General features: G+C 39.8%; 1 pseudogene; it reads left to right on the plus strand.

The window, feature by feature from the left end:
* Nucleotides 1–289: 289 nt before the first annotated feature.
* LOC143691741 (RNA-binding protein 25 pseudogene) lies at nt 290–3,487 on the plus strand (annotated as a pseudogene).
* The last annotated feature ends 16,564 nt before the right edge of the window (nt 3,488–20,051 follow it).

Genomic DNA, 20,051 nt, shown 5'->3' on the forward strand with positions numbered 1-20,051 from the left:
TCACATTTCATTCTTTTTTTCCCGTATATCTCCTTATTGCAGTACCATTAGTTGAATTTGTTTGTTTGTTTTTCTTTCTTTTGTTTGCTTGTTTGTTTGGGAAATACATGGGCTGGGAATCAAACCCGGGTCTCCCGCATGGCAGGCAAGAATTCTACCACTGAACTATCCTTACACCACCATATATGGCTCTTTTGTATGGCGTGAGGCAGCACAATTTTGCTGAAGAGACTATTCTTTCTCCATTGACTGGTCTTTGCCTCCTTGTCAAAAATCACTTGGGCTCTAGAAAGCTCCCCGCGCATCGCGGCTGTGTTTGCGGCCTATGCGAGTAGGTGCTTCGATACCAGTCTCACAGGCGAGCGGCGCGTAGAATCCACAAACCGGTGGAGGCCACTCGTAACCTGGAGCCCGGAAGGTTGCGAGTTCAGTACGTTTACTCAGCGGCGGATAGTCCCTCAGCTTATTCTATTGGCTTAACCTTCAAAATATATCCTGAGTCCAACAATATGTTTCCACTTTCACCACAACCACCTTTTCCAGACCACCGTTCTCGTTGGACCGCTGCAGTAAGAATGTCTTTCCCCCCTCATTTGAATCGCCCTCCTATGGGAATCCCAGCACTCCCACCGGGGATCCCACCCCCACAGTTTCCTGGCTTTCCTCCACCTGTACCTCCAGGGACCCCAATGATTCCTGTACCAATGAGCATTATGGCTCCTGCTCCAACTGTCTTAGTACCCACTGTGTCCATGGTTGGAAAGCATTTGGGAGCAAGAAAAGATCATCCAGGTTTAAAGGCTAAAGAAAATGATGAAAATTGTGGTCCCACTACTACAGTTTTTGTTGGCAACATTTCCGAGAAAGCCTCAGACTTGCTTATAAGACAGCTCCTAGCTAAATGTGGATTGGTTTTGAGCTGGAAGAGAGTGCAAGGTGCATCTGGAAAACTTCAAGCCTTCGGATTCTGTGAGTATAAGGAGCCTGAATCTACCCTCCGTGCACTCAGGTTATTGCACGATCTACAGATTGGAGAGAAGAAGTTGCTTGTTAAAGTTGATGCAAAGACAAAGGCACAACTCGATGAATGGAAAGCAAAGAAGAAAGCTTCTAATGGGAATGCCAGGCCAGAGACTGTCACTAATGATGATGAGGAAGCCTTAGATGAAGAAACGAAGAGAAGAGATCAGATGATTAAAGGGGCGATAGAAGTTTTAATAGGTGAATACTCCAGTGAGCTCAATGCCCCCTCCCAGGAATCTGACTCTCACCCCAGGAAGAAGAAGAAGGAAAAGAAGGAGGACATTTTCCGCAGATTTCCAGTGGCCCCACTGATCCCTTATCCACTTATCACTAAGGAGGATATAAATGCTATGGAAATGGAAGAAGACAAAAGAGACCTGATATCCCGAGAGATCAGCAAATTCAGAGACACACACAAGAAACTGGAAGAAGAGAAAGGCAAAAAGGAGAAAGAAAGACAGGAAATTGAGAAAGAACGGAGAGAAAGAGAGAGGGAGCGTGAAAGGGAACGAGAAAGGCGAGAACGGGAACGAGAAAGGGAAAGAGAACGTGAACGAGAAAAGGAGAAGGAAAGGGAGCGGGAACGAGAACGGGATAGGGATCGTGACCGGACAAAAGAAAGAGATCGAGACCGGGATCGAGAGAGAGATCGTGACCGAGATCGAGAAAGGAGCTCAGATCGTAATAAGGATCGGAGTTGATCTAGAGAGAAGAGCAGAGACCGTGAAAGGGAACGAGAACGAGAAAGAGAGAGAGAACGAGAACGGGAACGGGAGAGGGAACGGGAGCGGGAGAGAGAGCGCGAGAGAGAACTGGAGCGAGAAAGAGAGAAAGACAAGAAACGGGATCGAGAAGATGCATATGAGCGTAGAAAGCTTGAAAGAAAACTCCGAGAGAAAGAAGCTGCTTATCAAGAGCGTCTTAAGAATTGGAAAATCCGAGAACGAAAGAAAACTCGGGAATATGAGAAAGAGGCTGAAAGAGAAGAAGAAAGAAGAAGAGAAATGGCAAAAGAAGCTAAACGACTGAAAGAATTCTTAGAAGACTATGATGATGATAGAGAGGATCCCAAATACTACAGAGGAAGAGCTCTTCAGAAAAGGTTGCGTGATAGGGAAAAGGAAATGGAAGCAGATGAACGGGATAGGAAGAGAGAGAAGGAAGAATTGGAGGAAATCAGGCAGCGCCTATTGGCAGAAGGGCACCCAGACCCAGATGCAGAGCTCCAAAGGATGGAACAAGAGGCTGAGAGGCACAGACAACCACAGATAAAGCAAGAACCAGAATCAGAAGAAGAGGAAGAAGAAAAGCAAGAAAAAGAAGAAAAACGAGAAGAACCTGTGGAAGAGGAAGAAGAGCCAGAGCAAAAGCCCTGTCTCAAACCGACACTGAGGCCCATCAGCTCTGCTCCTTCTGTTTCCTCTGCTAATGGGAATGCAACCCCCAACACTCCTGGGGATGAGTCTCCCTGTGGTATTATTATTCCTCATGAAAACTCACCTGATCAACAACAACCTGAGGAGCATAGGCCAAAAATAGGACTAAGCCTTAAACTGGGTGCTTCCAATAGTCCTGGTCAACCTAATTCTGTGAAGAGAAAGAAACTCCCTGTAGATAGCGTCTTTAACAAATTTGAGGATGAAGACAGTGATGATGTACCCAGGAAAAGGAAACTGGTTCCCTTGGATTATGGTGAAGATGATAAAAATGCTGCCAAAGGCACTGTAAACACTGAAGAAAAACGCAAGCACATTAAGAGTCTCATTGAGAAAATTCCAACAGCGAAACCTGAGCTCTTTGCTTATCCTCTTGATTGGTCTATTGTGGATTCTATATTGATGGAACGGCGAATTAGACCATGGATTAATAAGAAAATCATAGAGTACATAGGTGAAGAAGAGGCTACATTAGTTGATTTTGTCTGTTCTAAGGTTATGGCTCACAGTTCACCTCAGAGCATTTTAGATGATGTTGCCATGGTACTTGATGAAGAAGCAGAAGTTTTTATAGTCAAAATGTGGAGATTATTGATATATGAAACAGAAGCCAAGAAAATTGGTCTTCTGAAGTAAAACTCTTTTTACATTTAGAGTTCCATTTCAGATTTCTTCTTCTTTCTCACCATTCAAAGGACTTTGAAGTTTTCTTTGTCCTCAAAGACATTTGTGAGACCTGTAATTTTTTTTTATGTAGAAAATGTGAATTTTTTTTTGGTCCTCTGATTTGTTGATTGTGTACTCCCTTGGTTGTAAAGTCATCTGAGTCCTACCTTGGTTCACTTTATACTCACCAGGTACAAATTACTGCTATGTTTTATAAGCCGCAGCTACTGTACACAGCCTATCTGATATAATCTTGTTCTGCTGATTTGTTCCTTGTAAATATTAAAATGACTCCCCAATTCTTTTGCAGAATTGCACTTAATATTGAACTGTACTGTATAGGAACCAACATGAACAATTTTAATTGAAAAAAAAATCACTGGCCATAAATATGAGAGTTGATTTTTGAGCTCTCAATTCCATTCCATTAGTCTATACGTCTCTCCTTGTGCCAGTACCATGCTGTTTTCATTTACTATGGCTTTGTAATGAATTTTAAGATCAGGAAGTGTGACTCCTCCAACTTCCTTCTTCTTCTTCAAGATGTCTTTGATCATTCAGGGCCCCTTACCTTTCTGTATACATTTGATGATTGTCTTTTCCATTTCTGCAAACAAGGGCTTTGGAATTTTGATTGGACTTTTTGGACCCAAACCACAACATCATAAGAAAAAATTTGATAAATGGGACTCAAAATAAAAAATTGTTATGACTTTATAGTGAAAGTAAAACAGCAACTTACACAATGGGAGCAAGTATTTGGAAACAACAAATCTGATAAGGGCTTAATATACAGAATATATAAGGATATCCTTCAACTCAACAACAAAAAGTCAAACAACCCAATTTAAAAATGGGCAAAAGATTTTAATAGACATTTTTTCCAAGAAGATATACAAATGACCAAAATGTAGATGAAAAGATGCTCAACATCATTAGCCATTAGGGAAATGCAAATCAAAATCACAGTCAAGCATCAGCTAGTTTCATCTCCCTATCCCCTATTATTGACAGCCCCTTCCAATATGAAAAAGTTAGAATGGGCATAGCTCAACTACCCTGAAGAGTGAGAGAAAGATCAAAGGTGATAGTGGAATTATACAGAGAAGGTAGGACTTAACAAACGAGTATGATTGCTGAATCATTATATTGATATTTCTTTTAGACTCCAGTATCTTGGAGCAGCTAGGAGTGAAAACCTAAAATTGTGGAATTGTAACCCATACTGCTCTAATTTGCTAGCTGCCAGAATGCAACACACCAGAGACGGATTGACTTTTAATAAAAGGGGATTTGTTTCATTAGTTCTTCAGAGGAAAGGCAGCTAACTTTCAACTGAGGTTCCTTCTTACGTGGGAAGGCACAAGGTGATCTCTGCTGGCCTTCTCTCCAGGCCTCTGGGTTCCAACAACTTTCCCCAGGGTGATTTCTTTCTGCATCTCCAAAGGCCTAGGCTGAGCTGCAAGTGCTGAGATGAGGTATGCTGAGCTGCTTGGGCTGTGCTACCTTGAGCTCTCTCATTTAAGCACCAGCCAATTAAATCAAACATCATTCATTGCAGCTGGCAACCTCCTAGCCGACTGCAGATGTGATCAGCAACAGCTGAGGTTCATATGCTATTGGCTTATGTCCACAGCAATAGAACTAGGTATCTTCACCTGGCCAAGTTGACACCTGAATCTAACTACCACACATACCAAACTGAAATCTGTTTTACAACTAATTGTTGCACTGTGTTGAAATTTATTGCCTTTTTTTTTTGTATATATGCTATTTTTCACAAAAAAGAAAAAAAGGTCAATTGTGAGTGAGGATAAAAAAATATTTATTCCATCTAGCCTCCAATGTTCTGGAGCAGCTCAGGAGGAAAAATCTGAGGTGATGGTATGGTAGCCCATGGAAAACTCTGGGAATTGTCCTGCAACTACTTGTTGAAGAGTGTTTTGAAAACTACTGCTTTTTTCTTCCTTTGCTTTGTATATATATTCTATTATACAATTAAAAATGTGAAAAAAATCACAATCAGATGCAATTTCACACCCACTAGAATGGCTACTATCTATTAAAAATGGAAAATTACAAGTGTTGGAGAGGATTGGAGAAACAGGGACCATTGTACATTGTTCATAGGAATATAAAATGGTGCGGCCACTATGAAAGACAGTTCGGCAATCCTTCAGAAAATTAAGTATAGAATTACCATATGATCTGGCAATCCCACTTCTAGGTATTTACCTCAAAGAATAGGAAGCAGGGATTCGAACAGATATTTTCACGCTGATATTCATAACAGTATTATTCACAATTGCCAAAAGATGGAAGCCACCCAAATGTCCATCAATCAATGAATGGATAAACAAAATGTAGTGTATATATATATATATACACACACACACATACATACAATGGAATATTATTCAGCCATATAAAGGAATGAAGTTCTGATAAATATGACAATATGGCTGAATCTTGAGGATATCATGCTGAGTGAAATAAGCCAGACACAAAATGACAAATATTGCATGATCTCATGACAGGAAATAATTAGAATAGGCAAGTTCATAGACTCAGAATCTAGAATATAGGTTACCAGGGGATGGAGTGGGGTTAGGGAGTAGGAAATTAAGACTTAAAATTTAAAGCTTCTATTTGGGATGATGGAAAACTTTTGGTAATGAATGGTGGTGATGGTAGCACAACATTGTGAATATGATTATAGCATTGAATTATATATCTGAACGTGGTAAAAAGGGGAAATTTTAGGTTGTATATATGTTAAAGAATAAAATTTTTAAAAAGTCCATGGAACTGCAAAGCACAAACAGTGAACTCTAAGTTATACCATGGACTAAAGTTAATAGTACAATTATAAAAATGTGCTTTCATCGATTGTAACAAATATACCACATCAAAGCAAGGTGTTATAACAGAGTGGTATATGAGAATCATGTATTTCATGCTTCTTTGTCTGTAAACCCACAACTGCTCTAAAATAAAAAAGAAAAATAGGGCAGGCTACGGTGGCTCAGCTGGCAGAGTTTTCACCTGCCATGCCGGAGACCCGGGTTCTATTCCCAGTGCCTGCCCATATGAAAAAAAAAGAAAAATAGTGTTTTCTTTCAACATGCTAAAGAGTGTGTCAGGCTGATTTTTAAATATATATATTTATTTTTTATTGATATATATTATATTTTCACATACCATGTCATCATTCAAAGTGTATAATCAGTGGTTCACAATATCATCATATAGCTTTGCGGTTATCATTGCTATTAACTTTTCTTTTTTTTTTCAAAGAAATTTGTTTTTAGTAGTTTTTCTTTTGAATATTGTATCTATGATATTTGATATACAGGTATTCATAACTATTATATTTTCATTTTGAATGCTACCATCTAGCATTAAAAAAATTTTTAATAAATTTTTTTGGTCTCATTTAGTGATTTGGAGCCCGAATTCAATCTTGTCTGATATTAAAAGGATGAACTTTGCTTTCTGTTTATTTTGTATTTGTCCCATATGCCTTTGCCCATCCTGATATTTTCCCTTCTCAACCATTTGTTTCAAATGTTCTTTTCTATACAGTAAATGGTTAGGTTTCACTTTCTTTTTTGTGTGTGAAAAATAACATACATACCATAAAGCAACCAATTTCAAAGTACGTTGCAGCAATTAGTTGTAGAACAGATTTCAGATTTGGTATGGGTTACTATTCCACCATTTTAGGTTTTTACTTCTAGCTGCTCTAAGATACTGGAGACTTAAAGAAATATCAGCATCATGACTCAGCAATCATATTCGTTTGTTAAACTTTACCTTCTCTTGTACAACTCCACCAGCACCTCCAATCTTTCTCCCACTCTTTAGAGGTACTTGGGCTCTGCTCATTCCAACTTTTTCATGTTGGAAGGGGCTGTCGATAATATGGGATGAGGGATGGAACTAGTTGAAGTTCCGGAGAGGCTGGTCCCCCTGCATTTCAGGATTTATCTGGTCCAGGAACCTATCTGGAGGTTGTAGGTTTCTGGAAAGTTACCCTATTGCATGGAATCTTTGTAGAATCTTATATAATGACCTAGGTGTTCTTTAGGATTGGCAGGAATGGTTTTGGTTAAAGTTTGGCAAGTTATGATAGGTACCGATGTCTACCTGAAGCTAGCATAAGCGTGACCTCCAGAGTAGCCTCTCGACTCTATTTGAACTCTCTCAGCCACTGATACCTTATTTAGTCAGGATGGCATTGTTGATCCCATGGTGCCAGGGCCAGGCTCATCCTGGGAGTCATCTCTCATGCCACCAGGGAGATTTCACCCCTGGATGTCATGTCCGACATAGTGAGGAGAGTAATGGTTTCACCTACAGAGTTGGGCTTAGAGAAAGAGAGGTCAGGCTGCTTTAAAAAAAAAATGGTTTGCAAGCATTAATTAGGACTTTAAAAGCCATGTGCAAAGGTTGCCAGGACCTAAACAGTCAGAATCCTAGGCTCAGACTGCTTTCTTCTCAAGATGCCCTCTCAGGCATTGGCAGTCCCTCTATCTGGTATCAGAGCCTGTTTGCTAACCAAAACTTGGTCCTATTGTAAGTGAAGACCATTACCTCTCTATTGACCAATCCCACCAAAAGGTACATCAATCCTTTAGAAGCTCCAGGTAGCATACCAATGGACCCACCAGGGAAAATGGGGACCCCCTGCTGACATGCTGGCAGTGGGAGAGTTCAGGCAGCATCTGCATCTCCATAGATCTGGATTGCCTCTCTACTTGATGGTCTGGCCATCCATTCCTGGGATAGACTCTAAAAAATATTTGGAAGAATGCCTCACAACTTCCCATAGTACCCCAGAAACATCTACTTTGGATCTGTAGCCCCAGAGTAAAGGGAACTTTCCTAATTAGAATTGTGGTGCCCCTTCACTCTGTGCCCTGCCTGGCATGTACAACTCAGATTATCCTGTAGGCCCAAATGAAAATCTACCCCATGCATCCCTGGGGTTGGAGTTCAGATAGTGATTACCTTCATGAAGGAGGATGAGGATCATGACTAGGAGAGGGTGTGAGGGGCTCCCACTGTGATGATCATGCTCTATTTTTTTAGCTGGATATACTGTTTACTTGCATGTGTTCGCATCATGATAATTTATTAAGTTGTACGCTCATAGTTTGTTCACTTTTCTCTGTGTATGTTATACTTCAATTAAAAGTTCACTTAAAACATTTAGTCCATGTACCACTTCCAAGAGATTGAATACACAAATGTTCTTTATTGCTGTCATTTTACAGATGACGACACTGAGGTTCTGAGTGATCTTCATCACAAAGGCACCATGAAGAATTTTGCAGTTTCTTGTAAGAAGAATCAGTGAGTAGTGGATCACACATTACAAATCGATCATAAGCTCTGTAAGCCCCAAAGCTTGTCCCTCTTTGTATCCTCCAGTGCCTAAGATAGTGCTGTGCATATAGGAAGGGCTCCATAAATTTTTTAGCAGTAAAGATTCACTGCTGGACAGCTAAAGGAACCCAAGCCCAAGAACCTAAGTTATTTGACACACTTGGCTTATTTAAGTGAAGCTTAAGACAAGATGCAAATAGAATTCAAACTATGATCTATCTTTGAGGCTACATCTGCTAATGGTCTGATGCCACAAGCCCCTAACCAGACTAAATGTGAGAGGCAGACAAGACCGCTCTCCCAGCGGTAGCTGCTAGCAGCAGATGGTGTGGTCTAATTAGTAGGAGAGCAGCCTTGGAATACTTAACTCAGCCACTACCAAGGATCTCTTTCAACCCACATTCTCAGGAAAATCTGTTGCTGAGCTGGGGTATTTGGAACTTGGAAAGGAGAGGTGTCCAGCTTGACTGACCTCTGAATGGTAGCTGCTGAGCCTAGAAATAATGTGGTGAAATGGGGTTTCCATCCCTTCTTCATGGACCTCACCTCAATTGAATATTTTACCATTTCTCACCCTTTTACTCTGTCCAGACAAGTCAAATATTCCTTCTTAGAACTTTCTGTCTTGTCCTCTCTCTGCTCTCCAATTTATCTCACTTATCTCTGTACCTTATTTATCACCAGGCTCCTCATTGCTCAAATGGTGGGGAGTTTAAGAGACATCCTGAGATAACGGCCAAAATTTTGAGACTTGGACCTGTTCAGTAGCACAATAACATTCCACTTGCTGACACAGTATTCCCACATTCTCCCCAACTTTCCCTCTAGTGAAATATAGGTGGTGAGAGGTAGAGAACATTTGTGCAAGTAGTTTAGGTTCACAGTCATGAAAACACCTTCTGTTGGCTCATTGCAATTTGGGATGGAGGTTTTGAGCAGCATGCTGAACCCAGAACAATGAACTAAAGCAACCCAATCATTTTTCTATATCCTTGAAGTATCCCAGTTCCCTATCTTTTCTTCCTCCTTCCAGAAACCTTATGCTTGACCTCGACAGAAATGAGAGGTAAAGTTTACAGGTAAATGTCAAAATCTCCAATGTTGCTAGAGATGATGGAAATAATTCAACCATTTGTGCCCTGTTAAGAGCTGAAACCTCGGAGAAATTAGTTTCTCTGTAACACTTTCCCTCTCCTCATCACTTCCATTCCAGGAACCTTAAACTTTGAACGGATACAGTATACCCTGTCAGTTATGACAATACAATCAGACCTGATAGAGAGCCTTATTTGATGCCTCCAGCGAATTTACTTCCTTATCCAAGTTCTGAATATAAGAAAATACAATCCCCGCTTTGTAATTAATAGTAGTCTCTGCTATAATCACTTGTTATCTTACTGTATTAGGCTATACATTGACATTTGATCTGCAGTAATTAAGGGTTTATTGCCATGTTTCTTTTTCCCAAACAGCATACACCTTTTAAGTACAGGGCACTTGGGGATAAGTGTTATTGGAACTAAAACAGCCGACAAAGAATTACTTGCATCAAGATTGTGTTATCTTCATCTTAACCAAACCTTGAAAAAGACGTTACATTCCTAATAGAATAATGAGTTAGATGCCCTGAATGAAACTCCCAATTGAAAAAGAAAACAAGCTTTAAAGGTCTTAAATGCATCAGCAAGCTGACACAAAAGAAAAAAATCTGCAGAACCTGAAAATGCAGTGAAGGTAAGAAGAATGAGAGGTAGTCAAGGGCCAAAGCTGGCCTTCACTCTGGGAGTTTCTATAGAACTCTGGAGACCCTGGGCTTTTGCTTTGATGACTTCACAGGGTGTGGGGACAGGATATAAAGCCAAGAGATCACCCTACATAAAGCTGGGCTCTCAAAGGATGCATCCTAGGACACCTTATGGAAGGAAAATGAGAAATAAACCCCCACATGGAAGGGGGAAGCAAGGAAATTTGTTTGGGTCATTATGGATGGCAGGGAAATATATATATCCCCTTAGAATTCACAACCACAAGCCAGTGCACATGTGAGTATGCAGCCCAGAAGTATTTGCTGTATAATCCAAAATTACTCAAGCAGAAATTTAATTTAAAGTGGTCCTAAGTAGGTACTGCTCAGGTAATTGGCGAAATCAAATATAAATCCTGTCTGAGGAATTCAACCTCATCCCAGTACTCATTTTCCACAGATGAAACTTCAAGGAAAAATTACAGCTTATAATGAGTCACAAAACCACAGGAAAATAAACACTTTGTATGAGAATCAACAAAAACAGACCCACAAATGCTTCAGATGTTGAAATTTTCAGGCCCAGAATATAAAATAACTAAAGTTAATAGGTTTAAAGAAATGAGAAGCTCAATGAAATGTTCAGGAGCAAGAGACTATAAATAAGAAGACTTTGATATTAAACATGCAGAATTTATAGAAATGAAAAATAATAAGCATTGAATTTTAAAAATCAGCAGAGAGATTAAAGAGCAAATTAGACATGGCTGATGAGGAAATTAGTACAATTGAAGCTAGGGATGAACAAATAAGCTAGAATGTTGCCAAGAAAGACAAAGACTTGGAAAATATGAAAGGTTAAGAGACATGAAGGAAAGATTTAGAAAATAAAAATCTGTCTAATCAAAGTTCCAGAAGGGAATAAAATAGGGAAGTGGTAATAATTAAAATAATGGCTAAGATACTTCCAGAACTGTATAAAATATGAATCTTTAGCTCCAAGAATCCCAATGAATCCCAAGGAGATAAATAAAAAAAAAATCTCACCTAGAAACAGCATAGGAAACTAAACATGAAAGAAAAAGAGAAGATTGTGAAAACTGCTAAAGAGAAAAGCCACCTATGAAGAAACGATCATTAGACTTATGACTAACTTTTCAATAGCAATAATGGGTGCAGAAAACAGAGGGACATAGCAGCATCTTCAATGTACTGAACAAAAAAAATGACTGTGAACTGAGAATGCTATATTCAGTGCAACTACCATTCAAAAATTAGGGCAAAACAAACACATTTTTCAATCAAATTGAGAGCAATCAATTGATCCCCACTAAAGGAAAATTTCAAGGATTTACTTCAATCAGAAGAAAAAATATATTAACTAGGCCATTTGACATACAAGAAGGAAAGATAAAGAGATTGGCAGATATGTATGTAAATATTAAGAAATATTAACTGTTTAATATAGTAATTATTGTGCCTAATTTATGCGTGGTGGGAAAGGATAGATCTGAAATAATGCATTAAAAAACATCTAGGTTGGGAAGGGGTGATTAGAATTAAAATGTCCTAAGATCTTTCTGATGTTCAGGATGAAGTCATAGATCCTGAATAATTTTGGACTTTGTTGAGATAAGAATGAATATAAAAATAACTAGGATAGCCATCAAAAGATATAGCTATAGAGTGTGTAACTTCAACCAAGTAAGGGGGAACAAAAGAAGATGAGAAAGGCATATTTTTAAAGATGCTCAGATGGCAATATAAGATGCCCCAGGGTGCTGTTACCCACAGAATCTTTGAGCAAGTAGCAAAAACTGGCAGAGCCATCATCCTCCAGACTCCAGGAAACAGTGGAGGGTTGCAGTAACTGGGTGAGTGCTTAATCAAGAAAATACAATTTTTTTAATGATAGGAGAAGATGGTGGAATAGGATAGGTCAAGTTCACCCCTGTTCCAAGGAACAGCTAGAGAAGTGACAACAAAATGACTGGACAGCGATTCCAGGGTGTAAGTGACCTGGGAGGGTCTTCTACATCACCTAGGGAGGCCTTGGTTGCAAAAGCTGAAGAACTGAGATGCAGAGATAGGAGACCATCTTGCGAGTGCAAACAGCATAAATTTCGGGAGTGCACAGACAGGGCGACTGGGACTAGGAAGTAAGCCAAGCTGTGTACCTTGAACACACTGCACCCATGCACTCTGCCCCCACCCTGTGACCCATGACTCTCCCCACACCCAACGTGTCTGAACCACATCACCCTCCCCCCACCACCGCACACTAAGCACCCTTGCCTGGAACCCCTACACCGTGCATCCCCGCCCTACACACATACACATGCCTGCACCAGCCTGACCCACATCTCCCGTGCAAGTGCAAGTGCACACTCTCTTCCTGCCCCTCCCAAAACCCATGAACCCTGCCCCACTGAGCTCTGAGCATGCACACAGCATCATCCTCCCAAGGATGGGCACCCACCCAACCGTCCATCGGTGGCACAGGGGTGGCACTCCCACACTTGGCAGGTGCTCATGTGCCCATCTGTGCCACATAGCCCCTACCCTGCACACACACACACCGCTACCCACTGCACCTGTGCGCTTGCATCAGGGCCCCATCCAGCCAACATTACCTTCCCCTGACCCACACCCTGCAACTCCCACAATCTGTGCCCTGCCTCTGCACACTTGTGCATCCACATCCTAGCCCCTTGGAACCCACACTCTGTGCAAGGACACACCCATACCCTGCCCTTTCTGTGGCCCAACATCTGGGCCCCATACCCCACCCCTTGATACCCATGAACCCCACGCTCCAGATGCCCACCCACATCCTGCCTGCATACCAGCCCCCACGCATCTGCACAGCCCTCCCATCCGTCTACTGCCATGCTTACTGTGTCCCCCACAATGCACCATGCTCCTGCACCCCAAGACTTGCCTGAGCTGCACCTCCCCACGCCCCTGACACCTTCACAACCCCACACCCCGCACCTCATTCTCACAGGCACCAGCATGGCATCCTGATCCATGCCTACACCTGCACCACAACACAGCACTGCAGTATTGTGTCCTGCCCCATGCCCTGCATCCTGCTCCACATCCATCCTGCAAATACAAAGCTTTAGACTACTGAAGGAAATCAAATTCCAAAACAGCCCTATCAAGATATTTGCATGCCTAAAGGCAACAGAAGCTTACTAAGCATATGAAGATACAGACAGATATAGTCCAGTCTAATGACCAAATTAAAACACCAGAGAAGACACAGACTTTGAAACAACTAATCAAAGATGTTCATATAACTCTACTAAATAAAATGAATGGGTTGGCTAATGACAGAAAAGAGATCAAGAAGACACTAGAAGAGCATAAAGAAGAATAGGAAAGAATAACTAGAAAAATTGCAGATATCACAGAGATAAGATACTACAGACACACAATGGCGGATTTGAAAAGGTAAATGAAAGAATAAGCAAACTAAAGGACAGGACAACTGATTTTCGACACAAAAAAGAGCAAATAGGAAAAAAAGATGGAAACATTTGAATTGGGTCTCAGGGAATTGATGGACAAAGCAAAGCGCACAAATATAAGAATCATTGATGTCCCAGAAGGACAGAAGAGTAAATGGCTAGGAAGATTAGTTGAGGAGATAATGGGGAGAACTTTGCAATTCTTATAAAATACATAAATATGCTAATCAAAGAAGTCCAATGAACTCCAAATAGAGTAAATCCAAATAGGCCTATCCCCAAACAGTGTGGGTTCCAAGGGGCTAGGATGTGGATGCACAAGTGTGTCAAATGTTGAAGAGAAGCAGAAAATCCTGAAAGTGGCAAGAGAATACAATCTATTACATACAAGGGAAACCACATAAGACTGAGTCTGGACTACTCACCCTGGAGGCAAGAAGGCAGTGGTATGATATATTTAAAACTCTGAAAGAGAAAGACTTCCAGCCAGGAGTTCTGTACCCAGCCAAATTGTCCTTCAAAAGTGAAATAGAGCAGACATATACGGGATGTTACACCCCAAAACACCAAGACATACATTCTTTTTTAGTGCTCATGGAACATTCTATCAGATAAATCACATGCCAGGGTATAAACAGGACTCTGTAAATTTAAAAACATTGAAATTATTCAAAGCACTTTCTCTGATCACAACAGAATCAAGCTGGAAGCAATAACAACCAAAGAACTAGAACTTTAAAAAATAAGTGAAGATTGGGAGAGGAAGATGGTGGCTTAGTAAAGGGTGTGTTTTAGTTCGTCCTCCAGAATGACTACTAAATAACCAGAAACAGTACAGAACAGCTCCTGGGGCCACATCAGTGACTGGACACACAGTGTACCCCAGTCTGGACCAGCTAGACCAGCTGCAAGCCTCCCCAGAACCGTGAGTTCCCCAAGCTGCAGCAGCCGGTGCCCCTCCCCCACAGGCTGCTTCCCAGAGGGGAAAGGAAAGAGACTTTAACAGCAGCAGGGGCTGAGCCCAACCAAACACCAGTTGTGGCATTAATTAACAAATTCTGACAACTAAAAATAGGACCCCAGCTCAGGTGAACCTGGTCAAAGCAGAGGTTGCTCATTTTTGCCCTGGTACCAAGGGGGCAGGGCTGACAGAAAAAGAAAAAAAAAAAAGGAAACAGAGGTTTTTGTGGCTGTGTTTCTATGGAGGCTTGACTGCCTTTGGATTCAGTGGCAGAACTTCTCAGGCTGCAACTGTCCCAGGCATACGCAGAAACAAGCTCATTTGAGGGATTGTCTGGAGACTGTGCCTTCCCCAGAGGAGAGGTGGAGCCCAACTCAGGTGGAATCCCTCCCTTAATGAATTCAGACACCAGGGTTTGGTAAATTTGAAGCCATTAAAACCAGCCTACAACCTTTCCTCTGTGTCTAGCATGCCCCCAGCAGGGAGAGTCTGCCAAAGTTAAAGGTACCGCATCATATTATGCTGGTGGGACCTGCAGGCAGAAAAGCACCACATACTGGGAAGGATAAGAAAAACAGAGTCCAGAGACTTCACAGGAAAGTCTTTCAACCTGCTGGGTCTCACCCTCAGGGAAAACCGATGCAGGTGACTCTTTCCTCCTGATAGGAGGCCAGTTTGGTCTGGGAAAATCCAGCTGGGATCTATAATACCTACATAGCACCTCCTAAGGGGGGCGGGGAAAGGCATCATACAAGCAGGGCAAGAAACAAGAAAACAAGACTGAAAAATTCTCCTCTGTTAACAAAACCTAAGCTAGAGATCCAGAAAAAGCTGAACTGAATGTCAAAGAACAGATAGACAACAAATTCATCCAGCAAGAAAACCCTAGGTAAAAGAAGTGAAAGCAATCTCCAAAATAAACTAGTTAAGGTAATTAAATGTCTAGACACCAGCAAAAAATAACAAATCACACCAGAAAAACTGAAGATATGGCCCAATCAAAGGAACAAACCAACAATTCAAATGAGATACAGGAGTTGAAACAATTAATTCAGAATATACGAACAGACATGGAAAAGCTCATCAAAAGCCAAATCAATGAATTGAGGGAGGATATAAAGAAGTCAAGGAATGAACAAAAAGAAGAAATGGAAAGTCTGAAAAAACAAGTGACAGAACTTATGGAAATGAAAGGCACAGTAGAAGAGATGAAAAAAAAAACAACAGAAACCTACAATGGTAGATTTTGAGAGGCAGAAGACAGGATTAGTGAACTGGAGGATGGACATCTGAAATCTGACAAGAAACAGAAATATAGGTAAAAAATGGAAAAATATGAGCAGGGACTCAGGGAATTGAAGGACAATATGAAGCACACAAATATACGTGTTGTGGGTGTCCCAGAAGGAGAATAGAAGGGAAAAGGAGGAGAAAAACTAATGGAGGACATTATCACTGAAAATTTCCCAACTCTTATGAAAGACTTAAAATTACAGATCTGAGAACTGCAGCGTACCCCAAAGAGAATAGATCCAAATAGACATACTCCAAGACGTTTACTAATCACAATGTCAGAGGTCAAAGAGAAAGAGAGAATCTTGAAAGCAGCAAGAGAAAAGCAATCCACCACATACAAGGGAAACCCAATAAAACTATGTGTAGATTTCTCAACAGAAACCATGGAGGCGAGAAGACAGTGGGATGATATATTTAAGTTACTAAAAGAGAAAAACTGCCAACCAAGAATTCTATATCCAGCAAAATTGTCCTTCAAAAATGAGGGAGAAATTAAAACATTTTCAGACAAAAAATCACTGAGAGAATTTGTGACCAAGAGACCAGCTCTGCAAGAAATACTAAAGGGAGCACTAGAGACAGATACAAAAAGACAAAAGAGAGAGGTGTGGAGAAGAGTGTAGAAAGGAAGACTATGAGTAAAGGTAAAAAGAAGGAAAATTAGATATGACATATAAAATCCAAAAGGCAAAATAGTAGAAGAAAGTAATACCCATACAGTAATAACGCTAAATGTTAATGGATTAAACTCCCCAATCAAAAGACATAGATTGGCAGAATGGATTAAAAAACAGGACCCATCTATATGCTGTCTACAGGAAAAACATCTTAGACCCAAAGATAAACATAGGTTGAAAGTCAAAGGTTGGGAAAAGATATTTCAAGCAAATAACAATCAGAAAAGAGCAGGAGTAGCTATACTAATATCCAACAAATTAGACTTCAGATGTAAAACAGTTAAAAGAGACAAAGAAGGATACTATCTACTAATAAAAGGAACAATTAAACAAGAAGACATAACAATCATAAATATTTACGCACCGAATCAGAATGCCCCAAAATATGTGAGGAATACACTGCAATCACTGAAAAAGGAAATAGACACATCTACCATAATAGTTGGAGACTTCAATTCCGCACTCTCTTCAATAGACAGAACATCTAGACAGAGGATCAATAAAGAAACAGAGAATTTGAATAATACAATAATTGAGCTAGACTTAACAGAAATTTTTAGAACATTATACCCCACAACGGCAGGATACACCTTTTTTTCATGTGCTCATGGATCATTCTTGAGGATAGACCATATGCTGGGTCACAAAGCAAGTCTCAATAAATTGAAAAAGATTGAAATCATACAAAACACTTTCTCAGATCATAAAGAAATGAAGTTGGAAATCAATAATAGGCAGAGTACCAGAAAATTCACAAATATGTGGAGGCTCAACAACACACTCTTAAACAACCAGTGGGTCAAGGAAGAAATTACAAGAGAAATCAGTAAATATCTCAAGACAAATGAAAATGAAAACACAACATATCAAAACCTATGGGATGCAGCAAAGGCAGTGCTAAGAAATTTATTGCCCTAAATGCCTATATCAAAAAAGAAGAAAGGGCAAAAATTGAGGAATTAACTGTCCACTTGGAAGAACTAGAGAAAGAACAGCAAACTAACCCCAAAGCAAGCAAAAAGAAAGAAATAACAAAGATTAGAGCAGAAATAAATGAAGGTGAGAACATGAAAACAATTGAGAAAATCAATAAAACCAGAAGCTGGTTCTATGAGAAAAATCAATACAATTGATGGACCTTTAGCAAGATTGACAAAAAGAAGAAGAGAGGGGTTGCAAATAAACAAGATCAGAAATGGAAGAGGAGACATAACCACTGACCCCACAGAAATAAAGGAAGTAATGACAGGACACTATGAACAAGTTTATGCTAATAAATTCAACAATATAGATGAAATGGACAACTTCCTAGAAAGGCATGAACAACCAACTTTGACCCAAGAAGAAATAGACAACCTCAACAAACCAATCACAAATAAAGAAATTGAATCAGTCATTAAGAAGTTCCCCAAATAGAAAAGTCCAGAACCAGAATGGCTTCACATGTGAATTCTACCAAACGTTCCAGAAAGAATTACTACCAATCCTGCTCAAACTCTTCAAAAAAATTGAAGAGGAGGGAAAGCTACCTAATTCATTCTATGAAGCCAACATCACCCTCATACCAAAGCCAGACAAAGATATTACAAAAAAAGAAAACTACAGATCAATCTTTCTAATTCTAGCAAATAAAATCCAGCAACACATTAAAAGAATTATACACCATCACCAAGTAGGATTCATCCCAGGTATGTAAGGATGGTTCAACATAAGAAAATAAATTAATGTAATACACCATATTACACATATTACACATAATACACCATATTACACACCATAATACACAAATCAAAGCAGAAAAACCACATGATCATCTCAATTGATACAGAAAAGGCATTTGACAAAATTCAACATCCTTTCCTGTTGAAAACACTTCAAAGGGTAGGGATAGAAGGGAACTTCCTTAAAATGATAAAGGGAATATACGAAAAACCCACAGCTAATATCATCCTCAATGGGGAAAAACTGAAAACCTTCCCCCTAAGATCAGGAACAAGACAAGGATGTCCATCACCACTGTTATCAACATTGTGTTGGAAGTTTTAGCCAGAGCAATTAGACAACAAAAAGAAATACAAGGCATCAAAATTGGAAAAGAAGAGTAAAACTATCACTGTTTGCAGATGATATGGTACTATATGTCTAAAACCCTGAAAAATCCACAGCAAAACTACTAGAGCTAATAAACCAGTGCAGCAAAGTGGCAGGTTACAAGATCAACACTAAAAAATCTGTAGTGTTTCTGTACACTAGTAATAAACAATCTGAGGGGGAAATCAAGAAACGAATTCCATTTATAATTGCATCCAAAAGAATAAAATATTTAGGAATAAATTTAACTAAAGAGACATAAGACCTATACAAAGAAAACTATAAGAAATTGTTAAAAGAAATCACAGAAGACCTAAATAGATGGAAGGGCATACCATGTTCATGGATTGGAAGACTAAATATAGTTAAGGTGTCAATTCTACCTAAATTGATTTACAGATTCAACGCAATACCAATCAAAATCCCAACAACTTACTTTTCAGAAATAGAAAAACCAATAAGCAAATTTACCTGGAAGGGCAGGGTGCCCCCAATAGCTAAAAATGTCCTGAGGAAAAAAAATGAAGTTGGAGGTCTTATGCTGCCTGACTTTAAGGCATATTATGAAGCTACAGTGATCAAAACAGCATGGTACTGGCATAAAGATAGATATACTGACCAATGGAATCGAATAGAGTGTTCAGAAATAGACCCTCTCAACTATGGACAATTGATCTTTGATAAGGCAGTCAAGCCAACTCACCTGGGACAGAACATTCTCTAAATAAATGGTGCCTAGAGAACTGGATATCCATACGCAAAATAATGAAAGAGGACCCATATCTCACACTCTACACAAAAGTTGACTCAAAATGGATCAAAGACCTAAACATTAGGTCTACAACCATAAAACAGTTAGAAGAAAATGTAGGGAAATATCTTATAAATGTAATACTTGTAGGCGGTTTTATAGACCTAACACCCAAAGCAAGAGCACTGAAGAAAGAAAGAAAGAAATGGGAACTCCTCAAAATTAAACACTTTTGCGCATCAAAGAACTTCATCAAGAAAGTAAAAAGACAGCCTACACAATGGGAGACAATATTTGGAAATGACATATCAGATAAAGGTCTAGTATCCAGAATTTATAAAGAGATTGTTCAACTCAACAACAAAAAGGCAGCCAATCCAATTACAAAATGGGAAAAAGTCTTGAACAGACATTTCTCAGAAGAGGAAATACAAATTGCCAAAAGGCACATGAAGAGATGCTCAACTTCACTGGCCATTAGAGGAATGCAAATCAAAAACACAATGAGATATCATCTCACACCCACTAGAATGGCCATT

The sequence above is a fragment of the Tamandua tetradactyla genome, chromosome 7, assembly GCF_023851605.1.
Source record: "Tamandua tetradactyla isolate mTamTet1 chromosome 7, mTamTet1.pri, whole genome shotgun sequence".
Taxonomy (NCBI): domain Eukaryota; kingdom Metazoa; phylum Chordata; class Mammalia; order Pilosa; family Myrmecophagidae; genus Tamandua; species Tamandua tetradactyla.